Raw genomic sequence first — 9009 nt, 5'->3', positions numbered from 1 at the left:
TTGCCAGGAATGTATCCTTAATCTACTTCCTATCCATTGCCCACCACCAACCAAGCTCCATACTTGACTCCATGAAGGACCCTCTCAATATGCCTTTCCACTGCAACAATTCTTTGCATCTTGCTCACCCCAGTATTATAAGCATGGTATATGCAATACAGAAATTGTTAAGTTTTGAGTAGGTTTATTTTCTATTCTTCTCATCCCTCGTTCTTAGGATCCTTTCTCGGAGCAATTGTATTGCAGATAGGGAGAAGAGAAAAATATGGACTAGTCTGATACACCCTCCAATATTTTCCCTTTACTATAGCAGTTCTCTTGCAGTTGAATAAAAGAGTCAGTGGAAAGAATACATGAATATATTTTATTTTAGTTTTCACTTATTTATTAAATTTGTTTGAACAGTGATATTAACTTTGTGAAACTAGAATGCCTATATAACTAAGTCTGAATATTTTGTTTTCTGAAAAGAAATTTTAAGTTACTATTTTTATTTTTATTTTTTTAAATTCGATTTATATGCCGCCCTTCTCCGGAGACTCAGGGCGACTTACAATGCGTTAAGCAATAGCCTTCATACTTTTGTATATTTTTATACAAAGTCAGCTTATTGCCCCCACAAACTGGGTTCTCATTTTACCTACCTTAGAAAGGATGGAAGGCTGAGTCAACCTTGAGCCTTGGAGAGATTCGAACCATCAGTAATTGCAGGCAGCTGTGTTAATAACAGGGTGCTTAGACCACTGTACTATCAAGGCTCTTATGTCACCAAGGTATGGGAAAAGGGCTTGTGCTTCACTTTGAAATCATCTCGCAATTTCTATAGCATCCATGGCAACTGTATGGGACACTTCAGAAGCAACAGAATTGACAGAATAACCAAGTTGGAAGGGACCTTCTAGTCCAATCCCCTGCTCAAGCAGGAGACCCTATACCATTCCAGACAAATCACTTTCCAAACCATTCTTAAAAACTTCCAGTGATAGAGCACCCAAAACGTCTGGAGCCAAGCTGTTCCACTAGTTAATTGTTTGCACCCTCAGGAAATTTCTCTTTTGTTCTAGGTTGGATCTCTTTCTGATATGTTTCCATTCATCTTTCCCTCAGTTCTTTGGATGTTAGGAAGACCTGCCTCTTCTCTCTGACAGCCTCTCAAATATTGGAAGACAGCTATCATGTCACCCCTAGTTCTTCTCTTTATTATACTGGATACAGCCAGTTTCTGCAACAATTCATCCCACGTTTTAGCCTCCAACCCCCTAATCATCTTTATTGCTCTTCATTGCACCATTTCTAAAATTTCTATCATGGTAACCAAACTGGATTCAGTATTCCAAGTTTTTAATTACCAAAGCAGTATAAAACGGAATTAACATTTCATGTGACCTTGATAAAATCTCTCTGTTGATGCAGCATTGGGTTTTTGGGGTATTTTGGTACCTGCACCACACTTCTATCTCATATGTAAGTGGCGAGTTTGAAATCCCTCTCACAGCCCCTTGATTCTATCGGCCTCCCGACTCTCAGCTGATTTGCTCTCAGCTGTTTTGCTCAGGGCTCTGCTGCTTGCTTGCAAAGAGTGCAGATTTTTTTCCCCCTATCTATGCTGTAAAACGAAACTGAAAGTAAAAGCCTGCTTTACTGTTGCTGCAACGTTGGAAAATTAGGCAGGCAGATTTCTTTTCTTTTTCCTCACCTTTAGTGGAAAGGTAGTTTTCCCTAAAGAGGTAGTTCCTCTTTAGGGAAAAAGAGGAGAGTTCAAGATTTTAAAACACAAAAGAAAAAAAGCCCTATTTAACTAGGGAATTGTAATAATTGAGATACTATTAATTGTATATTGTGTTGAAAGCAGAAATGGTTAAATTGTGATTTGGAGGAATATATGGGGGAAATTATTTGGTTTATTATTATTGGTAAATATAATTAATTGATTTGTAAGAAATTGGATTGGATGGAAATAATTGGAATATTCATGTTCATATTGATTAATATATAAAAAAGATAGTTATATAACTAATTGATTTATATTAAAATGTTGAATTTATATTAAACAACTGTAATATTACATAATTAACCACTGTGAGGATGGATATAAAAATAGATGACAATGAGAAGGGGTATAATATAGAATAGAAGGGAAAAATTGAATTTGATTAAGATTAGAGATGAGGATGAAGGGTAATATTGTTTTTTTTAAAAAAAATAGATAAGGAATAAATATGGCAAAAAGGAAATATAGAAATTGTAAATTTAATTGAAATGACTAAACACTGTTTAAATTTGTGAACTGGCCAAATACTCTGTTCAAAGAAAATACATTGTATGTTTGTATGTGTGTTTCTAATTACTGCTATTTATTCATATTTATTCTCTTTTATTCTTTAAAGTTTAACAATTCATTCTTTATCTTAATATCTTTATATTTGTTTGGGGTTGCCTTTCTTCCATTTCATCTTTTTCACTGTACAGCAATCTTTCTCCTCAAACCTACCACCTCTCTCTTTTCTTTCCTTCTTACTTTCTCTTCCCCCCCTTCTTCTCCTCCTCTCTTCCTCCCTCTCTTACCCTCACTCTTACTCTAATTTCCCTTCCCTTCCTCCCTTCTCTTGCTTCCCTCTCCTTCTTTCTTCCATCTCTCTTCTCCTTCCTTCATCCCTCTCTATTGCTGTATCCTTTTGTGCATATGGATTACTCAGAGGGCTGAAAAAGTTATTTTTGACCAGTCCTCGCACTTACGACTGTAGTCACATTTTATGTTTTGCGCCCTATCTTGTCACTGTGGTGAAGACAAGTAGTGGTGAAATGACTGACACAGTTGTTAAGAATGCCACAACGGGCATAAATGTGAGGATAGTCATAAGTGCGAGGACCAGTCAGAAATGACTTTTTTCAGCCCTCTGAGTAGTCCCTATGCACATAGCCATGCCCACTGGTCACATACCCAGCTAGCCACACCCACCCAGTCACATGACCACCAATCCACACACCTCAACTAAGCCACACCCACAGAACCGGTTGTTAAAAATATTGAATCCCACCACTGCAAATAAGACTGTGCTTCATCTGGGTGCCACAAACATTCACCAAGAAGCAGAGCAGCTGTTTTCCCATAACCCACCCATAAAAATGTGTCACCCATGACAGCAGTGCCAATTCCAGATTTCTATAATTTAGTTTAAATGGCTCTTCCCAAACTCCAGCTGCTAGTGAATATGGCTGAACATTATCACCGTGGACTGGTGGAGTTTGGGCAGCAACTCAGTAAGGAATTTTCTTTGCCCCACTAGGACATGGCAAGTCCTGAACCTCCAATCTTTTACAACCATAGCAACTTTTCTTAGTTCAACTAAGTCTGTTGCTCTTCCAAGGACTTTTGCAACAGGAGTGTTTCAACACAAGGAAGATGCACCATTGCCTTATGTAAGAACTGTAAAAAAAACCACCTAAGAATCTTTGCAACAGTTCACTGAGGTGATATGATGCAATCATTATATTTCTATAAATAGAGAGCTGTGTCTGTCCCAGGAGTAAAATTTGGTCCAGAACCAAAGCCAGCATGAAGATCCTTTATCTGCTGTTCACATTTCTTTTCCTTGCATTCCTGTCTCAACCAGGTAAGAAACAAAATTAGCAATAATTTAGAAAGGATTGATAACTCACTACTTTCTAAACAAGTGTGACTATCACTGAAAGCAGGATAATCTTCAACGTCTTTTTATTTTACTTTATAGAAATAGCTTTGAACTGTGTGGACTATTGACATAATGATCCTCCAAACATTTGAAAAACATGCCATTGATTTTTCTTTTGCAATAAAATTTAAGATCCAGTAAATTATTAGACATTCAGGAGGGGCTGGAAAATTAATTCATTGATTCACTATTCTTGAAAGAACTTTATGGAGGGTTTTGTTGTTGTAGTTTATTTTTGTTGATTTGCTTCACTTTTAGTATTGGTTTACCAAATTCTCAGCAAAATAAGGTATGTTCTATTTAATAAAGAGGCACAATGGAGTCTCAAATTTGGACCAGTCCTCCCCTCCCTCTTTCTCTTTCTTTTTTTCTCTCAGCCCACATCTTCTCACAGTCTAGGTGCTTTGGAGAAAATAGGAGGAGGAAGGAGTATTTGATACATTTACCACCTTAACTTATTTTTGAAAAATAAAGATGGAGAAAAATAAAAGATACATAGTAATCATTTAGTAAATCTATTTGTACTCAATGTGGGAAAAAGAGAAGAAATTGCAGCAAAATGTCACATATGCACAGCTTTTCAAGAGCAAGGAAGACCATCCTTGAAAACATTAAGAGAATCATTTACACACAAGATCTCCATCCAAAACATTCAGCAGAACTAACTTATTTCCTAGCAAACACGGATCCGTTGTAATAATGGAGGAAAATATATCACAGCAAGGACTTCCACTGGTATAACCCAGATTTTTTTATTCCCCTGACTATCTTAATGGATACAGGTATACCAGCCAACTCAACTCTACGCCAGACTTCAAATTCGTCTAGATATCAGATTTATTTGGGCTGCTACAGGGAGATCAACAGAAAGGGATTCCTCTGGTTAGAGAAAACTCTCTGAACTGATAGGAGTCCTGTGACTCTGTGGAAGAAGACGGTGTCTTCGAAGAAAAAATGGATATAAATAACAAGATATCTTTACTCACCTTTACTTTATTCGCCTGTCTCCTCTTTTTCTTTTCACAGGGAATGCCGGCCCCCGCTGTCGTCGGCTAAGAGGAGTGTGTGTTCGGTTTAGGAGATCTGGGGTTTCCTGTTACGGGCAAGTGGATTGTCCAAAAGGATATTGGTGCTGCCATAGGTAAGAAAAATCTCCTCTAATAGAAATATTACAAATATATATTGAGACTATCTGCTTGATATTGTTTGCATTCACAAAGCTTTGCAAAGCACAGAATTTACCAATCTATTATCTTATCTCATTTGTACAGGTGAGGTGGAAAATAATGCCATCTCCATCTACCACCCGGAACGTCTTCAAGATATGGCCAATGACCTGAGATTACCGCCTGCTATCGCTTTATCTTTCTTTACATGAATCAAATTGCTATCTATCAAACTCAAAAACATTTATGCATTAAAGTAAAAATTGGCAAATATTCCTTGAAATAAAGCTAAATGAGCATTGCAGAAATTGTGCAACTTCTTTAACTGGGACCAGGGGCTTTATATTCCTATGAGAGACAGAAGGAGAGAGAGGGGGGGTGGTGGTGGGAGGGAAAGAGAGAGGGGGAGGGAAAAGGGAGGTGGGTGGGAGGCATCTCTTTGCCAACATTTCAGTGTGAAAGGTGTTATCTGTTTTAACCACATATTATGCTTTAATTTCACACAGTCTTGTTTTTTCCCTTCTGTTCACTTATTGTAATGGTTACTTTGCCACTGAGGTTTTCCAGTTGATATGGCTGCTTGGGCAGAAGTAGTATAAAATCAAATTTAAGCTATTAGCTAAGACCTCAGAAAGGAGGGGGGGAAGAATTACTTAAGTTTATATTTTTCTCAAATTACATTTTTTTCTCAAGATACTACTTGGCATAAGAATGACTTTCTCCAATGGCTCAATATCAGCATTGGCTGAGTGTTGATAAAAGAAAGGAAGATGTAGCAAAGGGAAATCTGCATGAGAGAAAGGATCTTTTCCTGGACCATTCTTTTTGTTAAATAGACAGACCAACAGATGTTATAAAATTTATTTTAGTTACCAGGATAAAGAAATAGATAGACTCCACAATAAAATCAAATGATCAGGGGGTGAGTGTGATAGGACCTAATGCAGACAAACACACACAGGTAACAAGTGAGGGATAGTATTGGGGACGCTGATCCTAATAGAGGGGTGTGATCTAAGAGTATACACAGATGAAAATATAATTTGTACAACCAATATCCATTAAGACTGAACCTATTTGATTTCCCCTACTCCCCCCATGTTTCATTCATACACTTTCTGCTTTTCCTTTATTACAGGGTCTAAATTTTATAAGGGAATGTAAATATTTAACTTGTGACACAAATCATCCTATAAAATGTTAATATCTCAGCTATGAATCATACTTCACTGAAAAGATTGATTAAAATACAAATAGTAATTACAAATGTAAGTCTAGGACCAATAGTTTACACATATCCATTCTTTATTTGCCTTTTTACTGCACCAATTTTTACAACATAGGCAGGGTACACATAACACAGAAGTTACTGAGTTACAGCTGGATTTCCCTTTTCCACTTTTATCCTCATCCCTCATGTTTAGCATCCTTTCTCAAGTCAAATCTATTGCAGAATGAAGTTCAAAGGGGGTGGGATAGTCTAGTACACCTCAAAATGTTTTTTCCATCTCCTCTAACAGTTCTCATTCACTTGAATAAAAGAGTTCATGGGAAGAGTGTGGAATTCCTATAACTACGGAATCTTTCTGACGATTCAGGTAACCAAGTCTGTTGCTACAACAGGTAAATACATACTTCCCTCAGCATACTTCCCTCATACATACTTCCCTCATACTTCCCTCAACAATTATGTTTCAGGTAAAAGTTGAAATGTCACATTTAGTATGGATCTAAGACTAGGTAAACTGCATAACTGGATCATAATATGGTCGTAATATGGTGAATATTATTTTATTCTTTACCTTTTTTTCACTTTATTCTAAACAAAATGTCAGTTTGTTCCTGAGATATCCTCATTGTCCTTTCTGCACACACTCATTACACAAGATCATTTCTGGGGTAATACCAGGAGCTCAAAATGATTTCTAGACTTCAAGGCACTTTTAGAAATACAGTTGGCCTCTACCTATTTCCTGTGATTCTTGAGCAAAGAACTACACTATTCAACATTGACTTTCTTTTCAGAACTGCCAGTTTTGCCATTTTTAGTCTCAGTGATATTCATTGTGTGTGTTGTTAATTTATTTATTGTTTATTTATTGGTTCGATTTATATGCCGCCCTTCTCCAGAGACTCAGAGCGGCTTACAATGCGTTAAACAAAGCAATAGCAATAGCAATAGCCTTCATACTTTTGTATATACCTGCTTAGTAGGGCTTTCGGCTCCCCCTAAGCGGTGTTCTTTTTTATACAAAGTTAGCTTATTGCCCCCACAATCCGGGTCCTCATTTTACCTACCTTGGAAATGTTAGTACTGCTTTATAAGATCTTGGTAAGACCACACTTGGAATACTGCATCCAGTTTTGGTCACCACAATATATATATAAAAAAAATTGAGACTCTGGAAAGAGTGCAGAAGTGCACAACTGAGCTGTTGTCAGATCCCTAAAAGTGATACTGCCATTCAGTTGGAAGAAGGGGGAGACTTGGATTCGATTTAATAGCATTGCCTGTGTCAACAGATATTTTACAACTTATATCCTGGTGCCAAAGAGCCCTGAGATCCTCTTAACATAGACGAATGTTTATGATAGCCATGTGGGTTGTTTCACTTTAAAGCAGCGGTTCTCAACCTGGGGGTCGCGACCCCTTTGGGGGTCGAACAGCCATTTCACAGGGGTCGCCAAAGCCCTCTCTCGCCCCCCCCATGCCTTCACTCACCCTCACTCTCTGCTCTGTTGGATCGCCGGCCGTTTGCTTACCCCGCCCACTCCCAATCTATTGCTGCCTCCAGAGTCCCTCTGATGGCTAGAGGGAAAAAACTCTTTAAATTCTTGCCATGGGGCTTCAAAGGGCCACCCTACAGCTGATCAGTGTTAAAAGAAAACAAATGAGTAGATCGGTGCCTGCAAATATAAATGGGTAGACCCAGTGGTGGGATTCTACTTTGGTAGAACAGGTTGTTAAGTAGTTAAGCCAGTGGTGGCAAAAGTGGGCGGTACCACCCCCTGGGGGGTGGTGGGATGCCTTAGGGGGGCAGTAAGTGGCAAGGGGGGCGGCAGACAGATTCTAGAGGCAAAGGGGGGGCGACAGGGGGGCTAAGTGGCAAGGAGGGTGGCCCCCCTTTGACCTGTGCCTCGCAGCACTTACCTCCTTGCAAGCAAACAGCAAGAAAAAAAACAGCCTCTTTCAGCTTCAGCATAGGTTAATTAGCATGATTAAATCAGCCTCCGACTCTCAGCTGATTCACTCTCAGCTGTTTTGCAGGCTCTTTTGCAAGCTCTTGTTTTGCAAGCTCTTTGCTTGCTGCAAAGAGTGCTGGAGCAGATTTTTTTTTCCCTAGCTAAAAGGAAACTAAAAGTAAAGCAGGCTCTGCTGCAACGTGACAAAATGAGGCAGGGAGGGAGATTTCTTTTTCTTTTTCTTTCTCCTCACCAAAAAAGGTAGGTGCAAACAATGGGAAATTTAGGGCAAAAGAGGAGAGTTCAAGATTTTAAAACACAAAAGAAAAAAAGCCCTATTTAACTAGGGAATTGTAATAATTGAGATACTATTAATTGTATATTGTGTTGAAAGCAGAAATGGTTAAATTGTGGTTTGGAGGAATATATGGGGGAAATTATTTGGTTCATTATTATTGGTAAATATAATTAATTGATTTGTAAGAAATTGGATTGCCTGGAAATAATTGAAATATTCATGTTCATATTGATTAATATACAAAAAAGATAGTTATGTATCTATTTGATCTATATTAAAATGTTGAATTTGTATTAAACAACTGTATTACATAATTACATAATTAACCAATGTGAGGATGGATATAAAAATAGATGACAATGGGAAGGGGTATAATATAGAATAGAAGGGAAAAATTGAATTTGATTAAGATTAGAGATGAGGATGAAGGGTAATATTGGTTTTTTTAAAAAAATAGATAAGGAATAAATATGGCAAAAAGGAAATATAGAAATTGTAAATTTTATTGAAATGACTAAACACTGTTTAAATTTGTGAACCGGCCAAATACTCTGTTCAAAGAAAATACATTGTATGTTTGTATGTGTGTTTCTAATTATTGCTATTTATTCATATTTGTTCTCTTTTATTCTTTAAAGTTTAACAATTCATTCTTTATCTTAATATCTTT

General features: G+C 37.5%; 1 long non-coding RNA gene across 1 annotated transcript; it reads left to right on the top strand.

Moving 5' to 3' along the window:
* The first annotated feature begins 3515 nt into the window (after positions 1-3515).
* LOC117671393 (uncharacterized) lies at positions 3516-5166 on the top strand. Its single transcript, XR_004592826.3, has 3 exons — positions 3516-3614; positions 4719-4833; positions 4964-5166. It is a non-coding gene; the product is annotated as an uncharacterized LOC117671393 (long non-coding RNA).
* The last annotated feature ends 3843 nt before the right edge of the window (positions 5167-9009 follow it).

This window comes from Pantherophis guttatus, chromosome 1, assembly GCF_059756535.1.
Source record: "Pantherophis guttatus breed Tessera chromosome 1, ASM5975653v1, whole genome shotgun sequence".
Taxonomy (NCBI): domain Eukaryota; kingdom Metazoa; phylum Chordata; class Lepidosauria; order Squamata; family Colubridae; genus Pantherophis; species Pantherophis guttatus.
This window is presented reverse-complemented; position numbering and strand designations above follow the sequence as displayed.